Source organism: Alligator mississippiensis, unplaced genomic scaffold (assembly GCF_030867095.1).
Source record: "Alligator mississippiensis isolate rAllMis1 unplaced genomic scaffold, rAllMis1 scaffold_62, whole genome shotgun sequence".
NCBI lineage: Eukaryota > Metazoa > Chordata > Crocodylia > Alligatoridae > Alligator > Alligator mississippiensis.
This window is the reverse complement of record NW_026775326.1, coordinates 50,001-57,500: the sequence shown is the minus strand read 5'-3', so window position 1 is coordinate 57,500 and position 7,500 is coordinate 50,001.

Here is a 7,500-nt window from a genome sequence, read left to right as displayed (position 1 = left end):
GCTGAGGGGCCAAACCCGAGTTTGGAGCCAGGTCAACGGGGAAAACCGGAAAAGGGCCGGAGAAGGCGGTCAGGCCGGGCGAGAGTTCCAGGAGCTCGGCCACAATTCCGATCTCGTCCCGGTCAAGGGCTCCGTGGAAGGGCAGCCCGGGGGGCGGGTCCAAGGGCCCCGGCAGGGACCCGGGCCTCCGGGGTCGGAGCCGAGGCACCCCGCCGAGGGGTGGTCGTCCCGGGCCAAGGCGGCGGGAGCCCGGGCAGGACTCCGCGGGGCAGGCCGGGCGGGAGTTCCAGGAGCCCGGCCGCGATTCCGACTTCTCCCCGGTGCCCTGCCCGGAGGCCGGGCAGGTCCGGGGGCCTTCGGCGCGGGCGGCGGGATGCTCCCGCGGGGGAGACGAGCCGTGCTGGGCCCCGGGAGGGAGGCCCGGGGTCGACCTGGCGCCGGGGCTCCGGCCCTGGAAGTCCCGATGAGGTTTTTCAAACGGGCCGTGCCCGGGCCTTCGCTCCAGGAGGGCGGACACTTTCGGCGGTTGCCCCCGGTGGCTGGGCCGGGTGCCGCATCTACAATATTGCCAGGAAAGGTCCGCGGAGATTTTCGGGGACACGCTTTTCGGGACCCTAGTTGCCCATCTTGGGTTCCAGGAGGTCGGGCAGGGGTACCTCCGGGACCGGACCGTGCTGCAGGAGGGGGTCAACCCCGGGTTTGGCTCCATGTCGACTGGAGCTCCGGCCCAGGGGCGGGCCGGGCGAGAGTTCCAGGAACCCGGCCGCGATTCCGGCTTCTCCCCGGTGCCCTGCCCGGAGGCCGGGCAGGTCCGGGGGCCTTCGGCTGCGGGCGGCGGGCTGCTCCCGCGGGGGAGACGAGCCTCTCTGGGGCCCGGGAGGTTGGCCCTGGGTCGACCTGGCGCCGGGGCTCGGGCTCCGGAAGTCCGTATGAGGTTTTTCAAACGGGCCGTGCCCGGGCCTTCGCTCCAGGAGGGCGGACACTTTCGGCGGTTCGTCCCGGTGGCTGGGCCGGGTGCCGCATCTACAATATTGCCGAGAAAGGTCCGCGGAGATTTTCGGGGACACGGTTTCCGGGACCCTAGATGCCCATCTTGGGTTCCAGGAGCTCGGACGGAGGAACCTCCGGGGCCGGACCGTGCTGCAGGAGGGGTTCAACCGCGAGTTTGGCTCCATGTCGACTGGAGCTCCGGCCCAGGGGCGGGCCGAGCGGCTTGGCCGGGCGAGAGTTCCAGGAGCCCGGCCGCGATTCCGGCTTCTCCCCGGTGCCCTGCCCGGAGGCCGGGCGGGTCCGGGGGCCTTCGGCGCGGGCAGCGGGCTGCTCCCGCGGGGGAGACGAGCCGCCCTAACGCCCGGGAGGGAGGCCCGGGGTCGACCTGGCTCCCGAGCTCCGGCCCTGGAAGTCCGTATGAGGATTTTCAAACGGGCCGTGCCCGGGCCTTCGCTCCAGGAGGCCGGACACTTTCGGCGGTTGCTCCCGGCGGCTGGGCCGGGTGCCGCATCTACAATATTGCCGAGAAAGGTCCGCGGAGATTTTCGGGGACACGGGTTTCGGGACCCTAGATGCCCATCTTGGGTTCCAGGAGCTCGGACGGAGGAACCTCCGGGGCCGGACCGTGCTGCAGGAGAGGTTCAACCGCGAGTTTGGCTCCATGTCGACTGGAGCTCCGGCCCAGGGGCGGGCCGAGCGGCTTGGCCGGGCGAGAGTTCCAGGAGCCCGGCCGCGATTCCGGCTTCTCCCCGGTGCCCTGCCCGGAGGCCGGGCAGGTCCGGGGGCCTTCGGCGAGGGCGGCGGGCTGCTCCCGCGGGGGAGACGAGCCGTGCTGGGCCCCGGGAGGGAGGCCCGCGGTCGACCTGGCGCCGGGGCTCCGGCCCTGGAAGTCCGTATGAGGTTTTTCAAACGGGCCTTGCCCGGGCCTTCGCTCCAGGAGGCCGGACACTTTCGGCGGTTCGTCCCGGTGGCTGGGCCGGGTGCCGCATCTGCAATATTGCCAGGAAAGGTTCGCGGAGATTTTCGAGGACACGGGTTTCGGGACCCTAGATGCCCATCTTGGGTTCCAGGAGCTCGGACGGAGGAACCTCCGGGGCCGGACCGTGCTGCAGGCGAGGGTCAACCCCGAGTTTGGCTCCATGTCGACTGGCGCTCCGGCCCGGGGGGCGGGCCGGGCGGGCAGGCCGGGCGAGAGTTCCAGGAACCCGGCCGCGATTCCGGCTTCGACCCGGTCGACTGCACGGCGGGCGTGCAGGCCGGCGGCGACTCCCAGGGCCCCTTCCAGGCTGCGGGGCCCAGCGGTTGGAGCCCGGCTACCCCGGCGAGGGGCGGAAGAACCTGCACGGCGCGGCCGGAGAACCCGGCATGCATGCGCGGGGCAGGCCGGGCAGGAGTTCCAGGAGCCCGGCCACGATTCCTACTTCTCCCCGGTGCCCTGCCCGGAGGCCGGGCGGGCCCGGGGGCCTTCGGCGCGGGCGGCGGGCGGCTTCCGCGGCGGAGACGAGCCTCTCTGGGGCCCGGGAGGTCGGCCCTGGGTCGACCTGGCGCCGGGGCTCGGGCTCCGGAAGTCCGTATGAGGTTTTTGAAACGGGCCTTGCCCGGGCCTTCGCTCCAGGAGGGCGGACACTTTCGGCGGTTGCCCCCGGTGGCTGGGCCGGGTGCCGCATCTACAATATTGCCAGGAAAGGTTCGCGGAGATTTTCGGGGACACGGATTTCGGGACCCTAGATGCCCATCTTGGGTTCCAGGAGGTCGGACGGAGGAACCTCCGGGGCCGGACCGTGCTGCAGGAGGGGGTCAAAACCGAGTTTGGCTCCAAGTCGACTGGAGCCCCGGCCCGGGGGGCGGGCCGGGCGGGCAGGCCGGGCGAGAGTTCCAGGAACCCGGCCGCGATTCCGGCTTCGACCCGGTCGACTGCACGGCGGGCGTGCAGGCCGGGGGGCGACTCGCAGGGGCCCTTCCAGGCTGCGGGGCCCAGCGGTTGGAGCCCGGCTACCCCGGCGAGGGGCGGAAGAACCTGCACGGCGCGGCGGGAGAACCCGGCATGCTTCCGCGTGGCAGGCCGGGCAGGAGTTCCAGGAGCCCGGCCACGATTCCTACTTCTCCCCGGTGCCCTGCCCGGAGGCCGGGCGGGCCCGGGGGCCTTCGCCGCGGGCGGCGGGCGGCTTCCGCGGCGGAGACGAGCCTCTCTGGGGCCCGGGAGGTCGGCCCTGGGTCGACCTGGCGCCGGGGCTCGGGCTCCGGAAGTCCGTATGAGGTTTTTGAAACGGGCCTTGCCCGGGCCTTCGCTCCAGGAGGGCGGACACTTTCGGCGGTTGCCCCCGGTGGCTGGGCCGGGTGCCGCATCTACAATATTGCCAGGAAAGGTTCGCGGAGATTTTCGGGGACACGGATTTCGGGACCCTGGATGCCCATCTTGGGTTCCAGGAGGTCGGACGGAGGAACCTCCGGGGCCGGACCGTGCTGCAGGAGGGGGTCAAAACCGAGTTTGGCTCCATGTCGACTGGAGCCCCGGCCCGGGGGGCGGGCCGGGCGGGCAGGCCGGGCGAGAGTTCCAGGAACCCGGCCGCGATTCCGGCTTCGACCCGGTCGACTGCACGGCGGGCGTGCAGGCCGGGGGGCGACTCGCAGGGGCCCTTCCAGGCTGCGGGGCCCAGCGGTTGGAGCCCGGCTACCCCGGCGAGGGGCGGAAGAACCTGCACGGCGCGGCGGGAGAACCCGGCATGCTTCCGCGTGGCAGGCCGGGCAGGAGTTCCAGGAGCCCGGCCACGATTCCTACTTCTCCCCGGTGCCCTGCCCGGAGGCCGGGCGGGCCCGGGGGCCTTCGCCGCGGGCGGCGGGCGGCTTCCGCGGCGGAGACGAGCCTCTCTGGGGCCCGGGAGGTCGGCCCTGGGTCGACCTGGCGCCGGGGCTCGGGCTCCGGAAGTCCGTATGAGGTTTTTGAAACGGGCCTTGCCCGGGCCTTCGCTCCAGGAGGGCGGACACTTTCGGCGGTTGCCCCCGGTGGCTGGGCCGGGTGCCGCATCTACAATATTGCCAGGAAAGGTTCGCGGAGATTTTCGGGGACACGGATTTCGGGACCCTGGATGCCCATCTTGGGTTCCAGGAGGTCGGACGGAGGAACCTCCGGGGCCGGACCGTGCTGCAGGAGGGGGTCAAAACCGAGTTTGGCTCCATGTCGACTGGAGCCCCGGCCCGGGGGGCGGGCCGGGCGGGCAGGCCGGGCGAGAGTTCCAGGAACCCGGCCGCGATTCCGGCTTCGACCCGGTCGACTGCACGGCGGGCGTGCAGGCCGGGGGGCGACTCGCAGGGGCCCTTCCACGCTGCGGGGCCCAGCGGTTGGAGCCCGGCTACCCCGGCGAGGGGCGGAAGAACCTGCACGGCGCGGCGGGAGAACCCGGCATGCTTCCGCGTGGCAGGCCGGGCAGGAGTTCCAGGAGCCCGGCCACGATTCCTACTTCTCCCCGGTGCCCTGCCCGGAGGCCGGGCGGGCCCGGGGGCCTTCGCCGCGGGCGGCGGGCGGCTTCCGCGGCGGAGACGAGCCTCTCTGGGGCCCGGGAGGTCGGCCCTGGGTCGACCTGGCGCCGGGGCTCGGGCTCCGGAAGTCCGTATGAGGTTTTTGAAACGGGCCTTGCCCGGGCCTTCGCTCCAGGAGGGCGGACACTTTCGGCGGTTGCCCCCGGTGGCTGGGCCGGGTGCCGCATCTACAATATTGCCAGGAAAGGTTCGCGGAGATTTTCGGGGACACGGATTTCGGGACCCTGGATGCCCATCTTGGGTTCCAGGAGGTCGGACGGAGGAACCTCCGGGGCCGGACCGTGCTGCAGGAGGGGGTCAAAACCGAGTTTGGCTCCATGTCGACTGGAGCCCCGGCCCGGGGGGCGGGCCGGGCGGGCAGGCCGGGCGAGAGTTCCAGGAACCCGGCCGCGATTCCGGCTTCGACCCGGTCGACTGCACGGCGGGCGTGCAGGCCGGGGGGCGACTCGCAGGGGCCCTTCCAGGCTGCGGGGCCCAGCGGTTGGAGCCCGGCTACCCCGGCGAGGGGCGGAAGAACCTGCACGGCGCGGCGGGAGAACCCGGCATGCTTCCGCGTGGCAGGCCGGGCAGGAGTTCCAGGAGCCCGGCCACGATTCCTACTTCTCCCCGGTGCCCTGCCCGGAGGCCGGGCGGGCCCGGGGGCCTTCGCCGCGGGCGGCGGGCGGCTTCCGCGGCGGAGACGAGCCTCTCTGGGGCCCGGGAGGTCGGCCCTGGGTCGACCTGGCGCCGGGGCTCGGGCTCCGGAAGTCCGTATGAGGTTTTTGAAACGGGCCTTGCCCGGGCCTTCGCTCCAGGAGGGCGGACACTTTCGGCGGTTGCCCCCGGTGGCTGGGCCGGGTGCCGCATCTACAATATTGCCAGGAAAGGTTCGCGGAGATTTTCGGGGACACGGATTTCGGGACCCTGGATGCCCATCTTGGGTTCCAGGAGGTCGGACGGAGGAACCTCCGGGGCCGGACCGTGCTGCAGGAGGGGGTCAAAACCGAGTTTGGCTCCATGTCGACTGGAGCCCCGGCCCGGGGGGCGGGCCGGGCGGGCAGGCCGGGCGAGAGTTCCAGGAACCCGGCCGCGATTCCGGCTTCGACCCGGTCGACTGCACGGCGGGCGTGCAGGCCGGGGGGCGACTCGCAGGGGCCCTTCCACGCTGCGGGGCCCAGCGGTTGGAGCCCGGCTACCCCGGCGAGGGGCGGAAGAACCTGCACGGCGCGGCGGGAGAACCCGGCATGCTTCCGCGTGGCAGGCCGGGCAGGAGTTCCAGGAGCCCGGCCACGATTCCTACTTCTCCCCGGTGCCCTGCCCGGAGGCCGGGCGGGCCCGGGGGCCTTCGGCGCGGGCGGCGGGCGGCTTCCGCGGCGGAGACGAGCCTCTCTGGGGCCCGGGAGGTCGGCCCTGGGTCGACCTGGCGCCGGGGCTCGGGCTCCGGAAGTCCGTATGAGGTTTTTGAAACGGGCCTTGCCCGGGCCTTCGCTCCAGGAGGGCGGACACTTTCGGCGGTTGCCCCCGGTGGCTGGGCCGGGTGCCGCATCTACAATATTGCCAGGAAAGGTTCGCGGAGATTTTCGGGGACACGGATTTCGGGACCCTGGATGCCCATCTTGGGTTCCAGGAGGTCGGACGGAGGAACCTCCGGGGCCGGACCGTGCTGCAGGAGGGGGTCAAAACCGAGTTTGGCTCCAAGTCGACTGGAGCCCCGGCCCGGGGGGCGGGCCGGGCGGGCAGGCCGGGCGAGAGTTCCAGGAACCCGGCCGCGATTCCGGCTTCGACCCGGTCGACTGCACGGCGGGCGTGCAGGCCGGGGGGCGACTCGCAGGGGCCCTTCCACGCTGCGGGGCCCAGCGGTTGGAGCCCGGCTACCCCGGCGAGGGGCGGAAGAACCTGCACGGCGCGGCGGGAGAACCCGGCATGCTTCCGCGTGGCAGGCCGGGCAGGAGTTCCAGGAGCCCGGCCACGATTCCTACTTCTCCCCGGTGCCCTGCCCGGAGGCCGGGCGGGCCCGGGGGCCTTCGGCGCGGGCGGCGGGCGGCTTCCGCGGCGGAGACGAGCCTCTCTGGGGCCCGGGAGGTCGGCCCTGGGTCGACCTGGCGCCGGGGCTCGGGCTCCGGAAGTCCGTATGAGGTTTTTGAAACGGGCCTTGCCCGGGCCTTCGCTCCAGGAGGGCGGACACTTTCGGCGGTTGCCCCCGGTGGCTGGGCCGGGTGCCGCATCTACAATATTGCCAGGAAAGGTTCGCGGAGATTTTCGGGGACACGGATTTCGGGACCCTGGATGCCCATCTTGGGTTCCAGGAGGTCGGACGGAGGAACCTCCGGGGCCGGACCGTGCTGCAGGAGGGGGTCAAAACCGAGTTTGGCTCCATGTCGACTGGAGCCCCGGCCCGGGGGGCGGGCCGGGCGGGCAGGCCGGGCGAGAGTTCCAGGAACCCGGCCGCGATTCCGGCTTCGACCCGGTCGACTGCACGGCGGGCGTGCAGGCCGGGGGGCGACTCGCAGGGGCCCTTCCACGCTGCGGGGCCCAGCGGTTGGAGCCCGGCTACCCCGGCGAGGGGCGGAAGAACCTGCACGGCGCGGCGGGAGAACCCGGCATGCTTCCGCGTGGCAGGCCGGGCAGGAGTTCCAGGAGCCCGGCCACGATTCCTACTTCTCCCCGGTGCCCTGCCCGGAGGCCGGGCGGGCCCGGGGGCCTTCGGCGCGGGCGGCGGGCGGCTTCCGCGGCGGAGACGAGCCTCTCTGGGGCCCGGGAGGTCGGCCCTGGGTCGACCTGGCGCCGGGGCTCGGGCTCCGGAAGTCCGTATGAGGTTTTTGAAACGGGCCTTGCCCGGGCCTTCGCTCCAGGAGGGCGGACACTTTCGGCGGTTGCCCCCGGTGGCTGGGCCGGGTGCCGCATCTACAATATTGCCAGGAAAGGTTCGCGGAGATTTTCGGGGACACGGATTTCGGGACCCTGGATGCCCATCTTGGGTTCCAGGAGGTCGGA